Source organism: Aythya marila (assembly GCF_965140915.1).
Source record: "Aythya marila genome assembly, chromosome: 21".
In the NCBI taxonomy this organism is placed as follows: Eukaryota; Metazoa; Chordata; class Aves; order Anseriformes; family Anatidae; genus Aythya; species Aythya marila.
The window spans coordinates 3,739,743-3,756,379 of NC_139062.1; positions in this window are offsets into that span (position 1 = coordinate 3,739,743).

Here is a 16,637-nt window from a genome sequence, read left to right on the forward strand (position 1 = left end):
GGATCCTCAGGAACCTGTGTTCTATTAAAGCAGCCAGGGCAGCAGCACTACGGGGCTGCTTTGCTGGCTCTGTCCGCTCAGCTGAGTCATTCTGCCAGATTTCACTGCCACTTATCCCCTCCTGGCAGCTGCAGCGAGCCAGAGTCTCAACAAACCACCTCCAGGATGCTCCAGGTGTGACAGGTTGGATAGAGTTTCATTTACAGCTCGAGTTGTCGCGTAATGCTGCTGTGACTGAGGAGCGGGCAAGGATGTTCCAGCCCAGCACCAGCGGTCAGAGGAATGCAGAGTCAGCATTCTCCTTCTTTTTCTGTTGTTTTAGGACTTTGCAGGGTGGGAATGCTGACTAAACTGCTTCATTTGTGTGTTTTTGTCAACCTCATCTAGAGCTGGAGTCGCATCTCGGTAGCACAGCAGGCCTCGGAAGGTGAGCTGTACCTCGAGGGTGTCCTGCCACAGGCAGACAGCGTGGTGATGTGCTGTAAGCAGTGCAGAAGCTCTGCTGTGAGACTGGATTGACCCTAAATGCCCTGCTGGGAGCACACAGACGCCCTTGATGCCCTCTGCCTTGGGGCAGCTGTGCCAGCAGATGCCAGGGGGAGGCTGCTGCACACCAGGGGCTTTGTTCTGGGAGCACCCGGCCAGCGTGGGCTCAGAGCACAGCTCTGCCTGGCACCCTGCTGAAGGACAGTGGGGTTTTTCCCCCTTTTTTTCCCCGCTGCTGCTCTGATAAGTGGCTACAAGGTTCTTAAACAAGGCATTGCGCTCTCCTGCCCTGCCTTGCAGCGTGGTGCTTAAGCCATTCACTGTCCTTCGGCCAGCCTCTCCTCTTAGATGTAAGCATCAGCTTGAGAGCTCTTCCTCCTCGCCTGGAAGCATGACCCAGGCAGCCTGGCAGGACATTAAGAGCCCTTCAAGGCTAAGAAACCAGCCCAGAACGGCGTGCTGGAAACATTAGAAACGAACCAACATTTGCAGGAGTATTTCATTCCTGCAGCATGAATCCCCAGGATAAAAAATTGCCCAGAAAAAAAGCTGAAAGTGCAGCAGGTGTCAAGCAGTTAATTTACCTTGAGCCAAAGCTGGGTATCTTCTGAGTATGAATCACCTGGGACAGCTGCTTTGTGCTGGATTTATGGAAGGTGTGATAGAACTGTGAGCAATCCTGCAAAGGTGGAGAGCAGGAAATAGGGGATCAGTGTGGGAAAGCATTAATAACCCAACCCAGGCTGAAACAGGGGGAATATTTCAGAGATGCTGCTGTGTGTCACCTGGTGGTAGACAATATGGTTCAGATGTGCTCCTCGCTGCCTTCGTCATCATCATCAAAGGAGCACTTGTAGAGGTGGGCAGGGGAAGGAGAACAGCAACTGGGCTCCAGGAGCCCACCCATGCTGCAACAAAGCTTGTGTTCCCCGGGTTTTGGGGTTCAAATTCCTGCTTGTGACACAAGCTCAGCAATGCTGAGGCTGCTGAAACGTCCTGTGTAGGAGGAATCTGGGCGTCTTTGACTTGGATCCCCCTCCTGGATGTGCTTGGACAGGATCCCGAGCCCCTGCTGTTGTGGCAATGGGTGGGTCATTTTTAGGGGAGGCGCTTGCAGAGTGCACTGGGGGAAGCAGGAAAACTGCAAAATCACAGCTTGATAGCTAACAGAGGGGCTGGAAAGTTTTTAGAAAAATAGAAACCATTGTAGTAAGTGGTCTCGTTCTTCACAAACACGTAATGACACCCCAAGGGTGTTCACTGGCTGCTGCCATCAGCTTTCTGTTCTGGGTTAGTGGCAGGATGAGTGCCGAGGGACAGCAGAGGAGGGAAATCCTCATTCACAGAAGCTTCCTCCTGGCAAGGAGGTGTTGCTGCAGCTTGGTGGTGCTGAGCAGGTCCCCTCACCCCTCTGCTTCCACATCCTGGGCCTCAGCATCACTGTGCATGAATGTTTATGGAAGCCTTATGTTTAGGGTGCATATGGATTTAATGTGACAAGTGAATGCTAACAGGTTTCCACAAGTGGCAGGAGGAAGAGCTTGTCTCACCCCAGACAGGTCCTTAATTCCCATTCTGGACCTTCTCCGCATGGAGTGTAAGAGCCAGGGATGAATAAGCCTCAGGCACTCCTGAAATAAAGAACAAATTCCTCTCGTGCAAGCACGTGTCTGGCCCAGCACCACAGAAATCATCAGAGATGCTCCGGATTTGAGTAAAGGAGAGCAGACTTCAGCTCAAAGGAATGCCGAGCTCATGCAGATTGCAGGGAAACGTAGGCTGGAGGGAAGCTGGGCCTGAAGGAATGGCTGAAGGAAGGAACGGCTCCCGAATTTGCCGGCTGAGGCCGGCCAAGAACCTGGCTGAGATGCTGAAGCCAGAGGGCTCCTGGTCCCCTGATGCCTTCAGTTCCTGGAGCCCTCAGCTGGGGGCAGTGCAAGTACAAACTGCTCGTCCAGCCGGACAGACGGCAGGACGATCAGGACTGAAATCGGAAGATTTTTTTTTTGGACACGGGCGAAGTGGCGTTGGGCGGGAGGAGGCCATGCCAGGGCTGCTTGGGGAGAGCCTGGGAGTGAGTGCACTTAGGGCTGTGGCCACAGAGGGAAGAGGCTAGGGCTCTGCCTTTCCTCCTGGTGGTTCCTCAGCCACCCAAAGGGAAGCGAATCCCGTGGGAATGGCCAGCACCGGCTCCCGGAGGGGCTCAGCAGCTTCCAAGCAGGGTTCCTGGTCCCTTGCCACGAGCCCTTAGCCGCTGCTCTCAGCATCGTCTCCGGCGGATGCGTGCTCCAAGTGCTTCGTTTTTGCTGCGTGACTCCGTAGGCTCACTTGGCAGGGCCCCACGTGGTAACAGGACTCCTCCGACACATGTGCTGGACAGCTTGGCCTGCGCTCCCTCTGTTTGCCTTGCTAACTGCTCGGCGGTAACCCGAGCGTCTTCGGGGAGACGGCCATTGTCCTCCCACACCTCCCTCTCTCTCGCCGAGCTAACCGCTCACCGGCGATCGTTTCCAACTCTGATCGTTTCCAGCTCTGCTGGGAGACGTGGTTGGAATGACTGGGAATGATTAAAAAACAAATAACCAGCGGGGGCCTAACGGGGGCTCCTGCACCCCGTGAGCTGATCCCACCAATGCCAGCGATGCAGTGTGGGGCAGCCCTGTCCTGAGCAGTCCCCTGGGGCTCCGTGGGAGCTGCTGTGTGGGTGAGAGGGCTGAGGGTGAGCAGGAAAGCAGCAATTTAACCCATGTGCCTTGATACTGGTGTCCCCCACCATCAAACCAGTCCCTCACAGCGACAGCAGCCACCCCAGGAGGCTGTGAGTGGCAGGAGGGAGCAGGGAAGCTGCGTGTGCTTGGTGTGTTGCTGCTGGGCACGCACAGTGCCGCTAAAATATAAGCACTGCTCCGAGGCCATCTGGCAGGCACGCACTGCCAAAGGGCTCTTTGTGCAAGAGCTGCGGAAGAATAGGGAAATAAATAAATTATATAGCTCCCAAAATCAATACTAACGCGGGATGGCTGGGAGGGTCGATGGTGCAGGCGCTGTGAGCTGCTTCCCAGCCCTCTTTGAGGCCGAGAGACTGCAATTTAGAAAAACCTTATCAATCATCACAGTCCTTCTCTGCTCATGGGAAAAAAAAAAAATGAAAAAGAAAAAGAAGCAGAGAAAAGTGCTTGTGTCAGGGCCAGAAAGCGAGATCTCACTTCACAGCCGGCAGCCCTGTCGAAGGGAAGTGCCTGGGCATCACCACCACAATATTTCTGAAAAGCAAAGCGTTGCTTTGGGGAATTAGAGCCAGCCAATATTGCCCCAAGTACCTCAGCTGCTTCCCTCTTGAGGAATCGTGTTAACAGCCCAGCTCCCAAAGTCTGGCCAAGCTGGGGAGCAAGGGGATTACGCACAGACCATGACAAATACGAAGCACACGGGACAGCTGGGTAAGGTCAGCGCCTTTATTCCCTTCTGCCCACCCGTTTTGTCCTTCCCCCAGCTCGGAGACAACGCGGGCTTGTTCTGCCCTCCAGGCAGTGCCAGTGGGAAGCTTTGGGACGGGGTTCTGCAGGATAAACCCAGCTGGAGCAGCCCGTAGATAATTTGGGTTTGCCACACCGGGGGTGCAGGGAGGGCTCAGGGGTTTAATGGTGCTTTATGTCCAGACCAAGAGCCCCCGGAGTCATTGAATGGGTGGAAGGGGCACCGAGCATGCTGCCTGGTTTCAGTCCAAGCTCAGCATCACAATCCCAGCCATGCACCTGAGTTCCGACCCTAAAACGTTTGCTCAGGATGTTCCCTGTATTCAGCAGGACTGAGAGCTACCGAGGGAAGCTCCGGCCCTCGAAGAGCATCCTGGCTTGGAGCTGCTTCACCAGCAGACAGGTATTTTGGGAGCTGTATGGAGTGCCCAGGCAGGCAGCACTCATTTCACAGCGGGGCTGGCTCTGTACCTCTGTGGCAGTAGGGACGTGGTGCTGAGCAGCGTGGTTATTCCTCCTCCTCACCTGAAAGCAGGGCTCTGCCCCAGCCCTTCAGCCAGCGGGGTTAATAACCCCAGAAAGCCCTAAAATTGCTCTTTTGTCATCGCTTTCTCATCTGCCTGGCACCACGCAGGAGGCTGCTGAGGTACGTTAGAGCCTTTGGGGAGTGTTGCAATCCCAACAACATGTTCCTGGCTGCTCTGCTGGCTGCGCAGGCTGGCAGCCGGGGGAGGTTCTCGGTGCCAAGTGACAGGCACAGCTCCCCCGCCCGCACCTCCCCGGCTCTCTCCTGGGGCTGTAAAGGCGTGGGAACCTGCCCAGGGACAGGGCTTGGAGATAACAGGGAAATTACAAGGAGACAGAGCTGGCCCAGCTTGCGAGCTGGCTCCCAGTCCCACGTCTGCAAAAGAAAACACGGGAACTGGGTTGGCTGCAGCGGGTGGCCCTGTGCGAGCCGTCGGGGCTGGGAGGGGATGTTCAGAGCTGCCCAGCACACCCCCAAGGACACGAGGCTGTGAGCAGGATGCTCCGAAGGCTCTTGGGGATGCCTCAAGGGCACAGGCTGGCAGGGATCCCTCTTGAATACTGGGAAAAGTGGCTTTTTGTGGCAGGCGTTTTGGGAGGAAGGGGAAACAGGGCTGTCCTTTTCCTTTCCTATACTTGCCAGGCCCTGGAGCCTGGGGCTTTGACCAGCTCTGGGGCATGAGTTGTCTCAGCTGGGAGCTGAGAAGCCACGCACGGCCCATGTAGGTGCTGGGGATTGCTTTGACATCCCATTTCGGGGTCTATTTGACGAGATGGGATATCTCAGCGCGAGGCACAGTGCTCTGCTGGCACAGCGATGGGCTCAGCCCCGTAAAGATGGAGCAAACCACGCCGGGAAGCAGCACTGCCCTGAGCCAGGAGCCCCTGGCGTGCTTCGCCCCCTGAGGCCGGGCTCCGAGCTCCACAGCAGACAGGATGTGCAGGGCTGGACCTGGCTCTCAATGGTTTGCGCAAAACACGGGGAGAGATAAGAAGCAAATTAAAAAAAATAATAATAAAAAATGAAAAGCAGGCTTGGCTGCAGGAAAAGGTAGTGTTGTCGTGCTGTCTGGTTCGCTTCTCTGCCTCCTCTGCCTGCACCGGTTTCGGCTGTGCCTGCCTTCATTGTTTCCTGAGCATGTGGTGGAGAGCGAAGGAAACCAAGCCCTAGCCCCCAACCAGATGATGAGGAATAAAAATAGCAGCCAGGGGAGCAGACTTCCTCCCAGACACAAACCTCTTGCTGCTGAAAGCCACGGCATCTGCTTTGTTCCTGCCGTGTCCTCCCGACCCCTCCAGCAGCCTCCCCTCGCGTGTCACGTGCAGTGTTTTACTACACACAAGAAGCAAAAGATACTGAGGGGGTTGTGTCATGCAGGGATGGTTGGGGATTGAAAACTTCGTTACTGTGTTCTGGGGGGGAAGATTTCCCCAAATACATTTGTCTGGGTTTTATTTTTTAACTGTATGAGCTTGGAAAACAGACGTGGGACGGGAGGTTTTCCTGCAAGCCCCCCAGTTTGCTCTCTAAGTTCAAATCACGCACAGGGAGGGCAATGAGGCTAGCAGAGACACGGGTTTTCTCTGCATGGTGCCACCAGAACCTCATGCCTCCTGAGCAGGAGACGTGTCCAGCTGTGGGCAGAGGACCCTAACTGTTCCTGAATGTCACGGACACCAAAGCAGATGTCCCTGTGTCCCCATCCAGGTCTCGTCCTCTGTTACAGCCTCTGCCTCCTTGGCTACCTCATCTCCACGCAGCCTCTCCCTCGGCCCTTTTCCTCTGACTTTCTGCTCTCTTGCCCATTTTCCTATGCTCAGCTTTCACCTTTAATGGCCTTTTGGTGTCTATTTCTGCTGTGCTGATCTTGACCCCGTGGCAGCTTCCAGCCCCTCCACGCAGAGACCTCTATTTTCAGCCATCCTGGATCCCTTTCCGTGGCTTTCCTGTCCGGCCACAAAAGCTGTGTCTGCTGCCACTGAGAAGTAAACACAGCCCTTCCACTCACGGCACTCAAAGGAAGGAGCATTGGCTGCATCGTGACCAGCCTCCAGATGCTTAGAGGTCTGAAAAGTGGCAGCAGCATGGAGAGGAAATCAGTTTTTCAGATTTCTTTGGCCCCCGAGAAGTTTTCAGTGCAGGTCAGAGGGATGGAGCCCATGCAGCCTGCTGCCCTGTTCCTACCAACGCTCCATCTCCTGCAGGAACAGCAAGACAGGCAAAGCCTTGCTGCAATTAAAGACTGAGGGTGTGGGTAATTCTGTTATTTGGTTTGTGCTCCGCAGCCAGGCATGGCCCCGTGCCTGCCTGTCTACCTGGGCCAAGCCCATTCCTGCTGGCACTTGGCACGCCGGGTTTCTGTGAGGTTTGCACAGCTACCGGGGGTGGAACACGCCCCAGCGGCTGGCTTCCTCCGATCCTGGGCCTCTTCTCGGTGGGGTTTTTGGTGCTGTGCTCCTTGCCTGGTAGCACTCCTGGTAGTGACCAAACCCCTGGGACCAGCAAACGTCCTGCCTCGCCCCAGGAGCGAGCAGGAGGATGCAGGGAAGCAGCCAGGCTGAGGCTCGCAGGAGTTGTCGTCATTTCCCCGGGCAGCAGCTGCTCAGAGCAGAGGCACTGGCTGCCGATGGGGCTGGACGAGGCCGTTCTGCAAACCCCAGGAGCACCACGGAGCCAAGCAAAGCTCTCCCCAGGGGCTGGCCGAGCGGTGCTCTGGCACGAGGCACGGCCGTGAGGTCAGTGCTGGCGTTCCTCCCACTGCCTGCACCGTTCACAGCCAGGAACAAAAATCTTCCTGGGCTTGAGACCCCCTCGCCACGTGCTACCTACCACAGGGCACGTCCGTCCTGGTGGCCCTGCTGGCACCGTCCCTAAAACGGCCCTGCAGAAGCAGCCAGGACACCTCCCGCAGCAGGCATGATGCAGGCCTGGCCTCCAGCTGCCGTGCTCCTTCCTTTTGGAAGCACGAGAAGGTCTTGTCATCACTGCTTACTGACCAAGGGAGAGTCCAGGAATTACTGCACTAAAATTAAATGTCTGGTTTTTGATCCAAACGCCTGGAAAACGCTCGATTCCAGCGAGGGTCGGAGCTGTGATGAACAGGGGTGGAAAGCTTGCGTTGTTGCTGGGTTCTCTGTGTCACACCCCCTAGCAATGGTCACACCGAGCTCTTTTGAGAGCTGGGGCTGGAAAATAGCTGTGGAGAGGGTGAGCATTACCCTGCTGCTTTCTTGGCTCGGAGGAGCAGTTGGAGCTGCGAAGTTGGGTTCTTGGTGCTTACAGAGCCTGGGGTCTGCGTTGGTGTGAGCTCAGCTGCTCCTCGCCTGCTGCTTCTCTGGGCATTCACTGCCCTTCCCAGGGACCTGCTCCCTTTTTGGGGGGATTTCTAGGAATCTGCTGCCGTGGCACGAGGATAACCTGCTTGGAAATCCCACAGGGGACTTCAGTTCCTTCCCAGCCTCAGCAGCGCTTACTCGACTGATTCCTCTTCTGTCTCCTGGTGGGGAGCGAGGTGTGCAAGCACAGATCCAGATCTCAGTGTAAACGCGTTACGTGGTGCTGTTTGGTGCTACCTCACACATCTGGGGAAGGGGTACCTTGTGAGGAAGGTCCCTTGGATAACTGGGATGGGGTCAAAGATACGGTGTGAAGGCTACGTGAAGTCAGTGCCCGCCTGGGGAGACTGACAAGTATGTTTATTTTCAGGTAGTTTCAGGTGGGTCAGATCGTGTATTTACTGATTGCTTTGCTGTGAAATATCCGCAGCCCTTCTCTAGTCCTGTCTTGTGCCCCAGTTTCGAGTCATGGGAGACATCCAGTATTACCTGGTGGCGCAGCTTTGGGTCACTTGCTGTTGAAATCGATGGCATGAAAGATCTGGCTGTGGCTCTGAGGGCTGTGCCCAGAGCTGGGTGATGCCACAATGGTGAAAATTTCAGCTAGAAAGCCCCAGAAATATAAATAAGTCACTGGTGGAGCTGGGCAGCCAGCCTGCAGAGGGTGGTGGGGGTGTCCGAGATGCTCCCCTGCTCCCTGGACGCTCTTCAGGAGTTAAGGAGGATTTCTGTTAGGCGTTGGAAATATTACAGGATGGAAGGGAGGTGAAAGTGCCAGTTACCATGACTAGTGCTGTGACATCAGGGCTGATGGAATATAGCTCCTGAATGCCACTTGGATCTGCGGAGCAATTAGCACAGGCAAAACATGTCTGAAAGCAATTAGCTCCCCTTCCCATCCCAGAGAAGATGGTGACAGAGCATCGAAGGTAGCTACAACACTGCCTCCAAGCAAGTTTGTCTTCACACTTTCTGGGTCTGTCTCCAGCTGCTAGCACTGGAAATAATTCCCCTGACCTAGATCCCAAAATAACCCATTCGGTGGCGGGGAGCTGCCTGTGCTGATGTGCCAGATGTTCGGAGGGGCTACACAGTGTGCTGCAGGAACTTTTTGCTACGAAAGCTCAAAGTTCACCCTCATCTGCCAGGGGTCCTGGTGCCAGCCCCATCCTGCTGCTGCTGCTCTGCTCTGCAAGCCCTGGGGGATACACCGTGGGCCCGAGGAAATTTGGCACTGGATGTGGATGGAGGCAGGTCTGGAGAGAGGAAAGAATTGGTCTGAGTAGCTGCTAAGGACCTGTTTCACGATCCTCCCAGGGAACTGCGTGCGATCCCTTCTGCCTCTGCTCCATCCTGCCAGCAGCAGTGACACAGGGCAGGGAGACACAGCCCTGGGGATGCCTTGGCCACGCTCCCCCTTGCACAACCTCCTGCTCTGAGCAGCACGAGCCATGTGCCTTCCCGCAAACGAGACGTGCCTTTGGGCTTGTTCTTGGGACCAGCCTTCTCAGAATTGCTGCAGGGAGGCATCCAGCACGGGGGAGGACTCCTCAGGGGACAGTCTGTGAGCAAGCTGAGCCCCAGCCCTGCAGGGCTTTCCAGGAACCTCGGGCAGCTCCGCTCTTGCTGCAGAGGGCTGGTGACTGACCACCCTTCTGCCCAAAACCAGCATAAATTATGGTGCTTGGAGCGAGCCTGAAAGAGCAGGAACGTAGGAATAAAGGAAATGGAGGAGGTAGGTGAGTGCCCTGCCTCCAGGGCTCACGGAGGATGCTCCTGGGAGGCCCCCGGTGCACCCCCTGTGCTGACCACCCCACGGGGAGCTGAGGAGCAGAGGCCAGGCCTGCATGTGGCTGTGGAGTCCCGGGGGCAGAGCCTGCCTGCTTGCTCAACGAGAGCAGCTTTGGTTAAACATTTGCAGAGAGGAGGGGATCTCCAAGCCAGAGCCCAACGCTGTTTCCATCGGGTGAGAGTCCGCGTTCACCCCCTCGCCTGTGTTTTCTTGGCTGAGGAAACGAGCTCGTCTCTGCAGAGGGAGCCTGTTCCTCCATGGAAGGGAGGAGAGCAGGGAGGACATCGCTGCCCAACAGCCCCATGTGTCTGTGGGGGAATGTTTCTGCTCTTTCATCCATGGGTCAGACATTACGGCACCCGGCGATAGAACAACAGCCTCGATAGAACAACAGCCTCTTATCCCCAAAATAGACGAGAATTGTTCTGCTTGCTTTGCATGCATCAAGTCACCTCTTTCTTTTATGGGCTGCTGGAATGACAACTATTTCCCTAGCCTGACGTGGGAGGAGTACGAGGCTGGCAGGACTTGTGATGGGAGGACTGCTGTCAGCAGTAGTGCTTCCAGCTGAACCCCCTGTGTCCCTCAGACATGTTTCCTGGACAGTCTTGTTTGTAGAACAGGATTTCCCCCCTAGGACATCCCCCCATGTCCTACCTCTTCTTTCCGTTGTAAGCAGCAACCTGCTGATGGAGGGAAGCCCTTTTTCCATTTCCCCCCTCACTGCTCCAAGTTTGTTCTCCCCTTTCAGTCTTTGGCTCTTGCCATTGATGAATTCAAGCTGAATAACTCAAGATGATGTCTGCTAAAGGGCGCCCATGTGTTGATTGACATCGGACCCAGCTGGGCTCCTGTTTGCACTGGGTGGCCTGTGGTGGGACTGGGCCCTGGCTGCGATGGCAAAAAATGACATGGGAAACTCTTGGTTCACCTGACTGGTGATCTGTGTGCAGCACGCCAATTTTTGGCCTACGATTACTCTAAAACTAAGCTTCTTGTGTCTCAAAGGCTGCTGGCATGAGGGTCCAAATAAGACGACTGGAAGGCCTGTTTTCTGCCCCCACCAGGAGGGAGCTGCAGCGCTGGGTCTGGAGAGGGTCCAGCTGCCACCTGGGTATTGAGGCTGATGGAAAATTGGCCCCGTGCTCCTCCAAATTCCAGGCTGTGAGCAGGGAGAGCAGCTTGGCCAGCGTTCATGCAGCTGTGCATGAAGCAGGGGCCAGGCCGTCCCGATAGGAACTCGCCAGCCACGAACTGCTTCCCTTTCCTGTTGTGACTGGACTCAGCTCGGATGGATGCTCAGAGACCCGTTCATCAATGTCCTGGCCAGCTTCCACCCGCCTGTCAAGTCAAGAGCCCAGGTTTGGCCAGGAAGACCGTCCAAGAGCACATCTCTGCGTGCAGGCCGCTCTGTGTCGTGTCTCGTGCATGCAGGCTACACCAGGTTATCCTCCGACAGGTCAAGATGCCACAGTTGTTGAGGGAGGCTGAGAGAAGTCAATGAGAAGTCACAGCTTATCTTGTAGCTGGAAATTCATCAGGAAGCCAAGGTCTAAGGAGGTTCTCTTCAACTTGGCTTTTCCCAAGTTGTCTGGGCTTTCCTAAAAGGCTAGAGACAGGAGGTAAAAGTCAAGCAATAAGGAAAACGATCCACTCCAAAGAATAGTTTTTGGATTAAACATAGACAGCTGCTTCCATACCTCATCTGCACTGCTCAGAGGTGGCTCCAACTGTCAGAGCTTCTCTGGCTCCAGGAATGCAAAGCGAGACCCCGGCCTGGGTCCAGCTGGGAAAAATGCAATAAAAAATGTGTGAGGAAACGAGGCAGGAATCTGAAGTCATGGAGGATCCCTGCCAGGGACCCCCAGGTTCTGATTCCACGTGCAAAGCAGAGTCTGGTAGCAGAGCTGCACAGCCAGGCACGCGTGCTCTGTGCGTTCCCATCGCTGTGTGTCCCGTTGGCATTGCTGCTTTGGGATTGACCGAAGGGCTGCAGTGCAGCCTGGCTTTGGGAAAAGAACAGATTTCACCTCAATATGGAGCGTGCTACATCTTCTAGGGACCACTTACCGAGCATGGCAGATCTGGAACAAAAATCCTTTGGTGTTCTCCCTGCTGAAGCCTGGTGTGAGGAGTACTTTGGGGCAGGGCTGCAGCGGGGTTGGGGTCCCTGCAGGGCTGCAGTGTGATGTCCTGGCCGAGCTGATGTTAGTTGCTGGCTATTCCTGACCCAAATTACAGGAAAAATCTGGTAGCTTCCGAGTAATGAGCAGCTTTTGCTGTTTTTTATTTGTTTGTTTGTTTGTTTTTTTCCTGATGGTTTCTGCCAATTTTCCCTTCACTCCCACTTTTCCCCTTCACTCCCACATCTGTGGAGCAGCTGACCCCAGCTGTGAGCAGTCCTGGGGCACAGGAGGTGTAAAACTTCCAGGCAGGAGAGCAAGGAGAAGGTGAAATGTCTGTGTCTGAGGTGTCCTGAAGTTGTTTGGATGATGGGTGAGCCTGCACTGGGGCAGACTCAAGCCAGGCTCAAATGCTTCAGCTTTGCTCTGCACTGCTGGCATCCAGCCCTCCTGCTTGTTTTTTCCACCTCTGTATCAGGTTGCTCTTTGACCTGCTCCTGGAACTCTGCAACTGAGCTCACTTGTTCCTACGCACTGAAAACACTTCACATCCCAGAGGCGAGGTGAAAGCAAGAAGCTGGTTGAACTCCACGCTGTTTTGTGAGCTTGTAAACAAATCTGGCCCTGCTGCGGTCCTGAAAGGGCTTCTACACAGCCACATCCCCGGCATGGCTGTCTCAGAGCTGCTTCGCGCAGATCTCTGTTTGTCCTAGCACCATCCCTTCCAGCCCATAACAGAGCTTTATGTCACTAGCTCTTAACAGCAGCCAAGTGGATGTTTATGGCTGGCTCGGAGATAAGTGTAAAGCCTCAGGCTGGTGTGTCACTGCAAGATCTACTTTAAAGGAATGAAAATGCCTTCGCAAATAAAGAAGCAGTGGCTGATTTGCTCCCCGGGCCATGCTGGGACAGTTCTAGCAGCTCGGGACTTGCAGAGCCACAACTGCACCAGGACCACCAGCTGGGGCATGCCCTGGCTCTGCCAGTGCTGCTCTGTCCCTGTGGCTCATTTGCACCCACTGGATGTGATCAAACAGCAGTAAGGGAACAGGGCTGACTACACATGCAGCATTTATGGCCTGCCTTCCAGGACTGCCTTGCTGATACTGTCATGAACCCATTTACGAGGTGGCCAGAGCACCCAGGACATTCTAGTCCCAGATGGGTGATGGACAGGGCGGACAGATGGACAGAAGGAGGGCCAAGCCCAGCACTTTCCCAGTCCCTCTGGACTAAGCCTGAAGACGGTCGTCTTGCTGAGAGCCACTTCTGCTGCAGGGCCTGGAGTCCTGCTCCTCCTGCCTGGCCCCCCAGAACCCAGCAGCTCCTGGGTGCTGTGAGAAGGGCACAGAGGAGTCGCCTTGCATTGCTTCAGCACCCTTAGGGCTCTTGGTGGTCCCAAGGCTTGCCACAGCCCTCTGGGTCTGCTGTGCTTGCACGATTAAACCAGCAGTGGTACCACAGCCGTGCACAGGTTGTTGCTGAGCTGTTTTTGTGCAGCGCTGAAGCTTTTTTCTCCCGCTTTGGCCTCCCTGGTGTGGGCAGGGATGGGGACAGCTGGCCTGGGGTGGCACCGGGGGTATTCCTTAGTGTGTGGTGCCCTTGGCAATGGGTTCAGGGGTCGTGGGGACTCCGGGTTGTGGCATTTGTCCTCCTGAGTAACCGCTGCACGTGCTGCAGGAGACCCTGCTTTCCAGGAAACATCTGCCTTCTGAGGGAAGCTGTGAATGAGCTCCTTGTTTTGCTTTGCTTATGTCTGTGGCTTTCCTTCACGTATCAAACCATCTGTGCTTTGACCCCTGAGTTCCTTGCTGCTGATGCTTGGTTGCTGGCTGGGGTCACCCCCCCCACCTAGCCTGCTTGCAGCCAAGATGTCCTTGTGTCCTCAAGGCCCGACTCAAGGCTTGCTCACATGTTCCAGCACTGTCAGCCGCTGCTGTTTCACTGGAAAGGGACAAAAATGGCCTTTTATAAGTGAAAAGGCGTGAAACTGCTGCTGATGACTCAAAGCAATGCGTGCCTTCTCGGTCACTCCATGTCACCCTTTCTGAAAGGCATCACGAGGGGCTAGCGGCCTGCTCTGGCTGTCTGAGGACTGCCAGAAACGAGGCGTGGATGATGACATGCCCAAGAAGGCAGGATCGGACCAGCTGCATTGGGTTCAGTCCCAACAGAGGTGCCCCGTCCGCAGGTGGAGAGGACACAGCTCTGCCTCGTGCTTTGTGACGAGCTGGCTCCTTCAGAGCTCACCCTTGTCCCGGCCTCATACGCCCTGAGGAGTGATCTGTGTGGTGTGCAGGAGCCACAGGGAACCCAAGTACCTTACACAAGCAGGAAATTGCTTGGGGAACACTGCCCCTCTCTGCATTACACGTGATGTGCTTGGCTACCTGTGAGCTTGGAGCAATTCTTTGCTCCAAATAAGCTGCTCAGATGGAAAACTGGGGCACCGTGTCCTGGCTTGACACTGTGCTGGGCAGAAAAAACACAGGACTGCCCTGCTGCTGGGGCAGCATTTCTTATTGTGGGGTGTTCCCAGGCTCAGGAGAGGGCTCTGGTAAATCCACGGTCAGCTCTTTGGTATCCGTGGTGGGAAGTGGCCTCCAAGTGTCCCAACACTGCTCTGAGGGGGGAAGTTGCATTCTTCTAGGGTAGGACTGTCCCGTGAGTTTCTTACAGACCCAAATCTTCAGTTTCTTACAAACCCAAGTGCAGCTGGGTGTAGTTGAAAAGCTGCTGCACTTCGTCCCAGCAGTGGCTGTGTCTTTGTGCTGGGTGCTGTGGGATGAAGGAGATCTCCTACAGGCCTCACCAGGGAGTTGTTTAAATCATTGGGCAGCTCCTGAGAAAAACACAGCCGGGGAGCTCTGTGAGTGAACTCGCTATTTTTGTAGCTCCTCTCCAAAGCCTTCACAGAAATAAGAGCTGACTTGGAGACGGGATGACACGCTGTTAACTGAGAACTGCCAGCGTGGGGCCCCATCCTGCTGCGGTGGCACTTCTGGGGTCGGTGACCGGGCTGGGCACCACGACCGGCTGCCCACCTCCACGTCGACGGGAGCTGCTTCCCCTGTCCTCCTTCCAGTCCCTTGGAGCTGCTTCACTTCCTTTCCAAGCGGGGAATTTCCAAATTCCCATATGTAGAGAGAGCCCCCTCCAAACAAAAGCTTTTATGTAGGGCTGAGGAACGGCCGTGTGCCAGAAGGCCAGTTTGTTCCAGCTGCGATGTGCCTCGGAGGATATTGCATCTCTTCAGAAGCTGCAGATTGTTTATGGCCCCACAATGTCCCAGCTGCTGCGGCCACCACTGAGCCTCCCCATGGTGCTCCTCTGAGCCCTGAGGGTTTCTGCGAGTATCAGACCCTACATTTTTAGGGACCGACCCGTGAAACACCAAAGCGTGGACGCTGCTGGGAGCTCTGCACTACCACAATTAAAATCTGGTGATTTGGCTATTTATAACGAGCACAAATTGTCCCTGAGCCTCCCTTGAGACCTGCAGCCAGGCTCTGGTCATATTTAACCAGAAATGAAGCTGGGGTGATGCTGTTGCCTTCAGAGGGCAGGGTGCATCAGCTCTGAAGAAGCGGCATACGCATGCACCAGCCTTACTGGAAACAGGATCTGTCTGTTACAGTAACATTTAAAAATAAAATGAAATTGTGTAAGATCTAATTATTTTCCAGGCTGTTTTTTCCTGCTTCCTCCTACCCTAGCGGGACTTCTGTGGAGATAAAAGCTGAAATCTCTCCAGGCTGCTGGGTGTGATGCCGAATGGCATTTACATTGATAAATTGACAGAAAAGGGAAACTATGAGCAACCCTTCTATGCAAAGAGTTCCTTGGGAAGTGAGTAATAAAAGGAAATCATCTCCACGTCCCCACCAGACATAGTTGAGGGGCTCTGAACGTGCCTCCATCAGCATGGGGAGTCAGGACCAAGAAATTTCTACTGCTTTGTCCTCTATGACTGCAGACGGGGAAGTTGAGGCAGTTTGGGAGCACCATTCGTGGTGTGCCTTGCTTTGTGCGATTGTTCCCCAAAAGTTTGCTTGTTGAAAGAGGCTACGGCCTGACAGCTCCCCTGCTAGAGCACCTGCACGTCCTGCCGCCCTCATGAGCACTGGTAAATGAGCACAGCTCCCTGCTGGGGCCCAAACCAGCCAGCGTTTGGCCACCACACCAGGATCCAGGCACCTTCTTTGAGGGGATCTCATAGGCCATACAATGTAGGTACCAGAGCAGGGGGAATAATGACACTTATTCCAGCCTGCATGAATCAATGGGTGAGACTGAATCCTTCCCCTAAGTCCATGATCCCCAGGTGTGAGGCATCAAACAGCCCAACACTGGGTACCCAGCAGTGAGGCTGGGAGGAGAAGCACAAACAAGTGTCCCTGACGTTTCGCTGGCTGTCTCCAAGGTTTCTTGGTTGGATCTCATTTCTTAGGCTTTCCATTTGCTTGATGAGTTTGGATTATGATTTTTTTTCCGTCCTGCAAAGTCCTTGGCTCAGAACTCCTGCTCACTTTTTTTTTACTTCTTTCGGTTATAGTTCCCAGGAGAGGCAAAATCAAATTGGGGGAAATATGGCTCACTGCTTTCAGAAATCCCACCGGCTTCTAAACTTTCCTCCTTTGCTATTTTTTATCCTGTCTGGCTGGTCACTCCCCATGTTAGAGGAGATGACGATCGATTGCTTTCTTCACAACCAGCTGTGATTTTCCAGCTTTTCCTTACTAGTAATGTCTTGGATCTGTCCAGAAGTACAACATACATATATGTTTTTTTCCACTGCTGGCGATAGGAGTTAACTAAACATTTTCTTTTTCTTTATTTCCTTGCAAAAATCTATCCCCTGCAGGGCGGCAAAAATTCAAAATCAAAAATTCGTCCCTG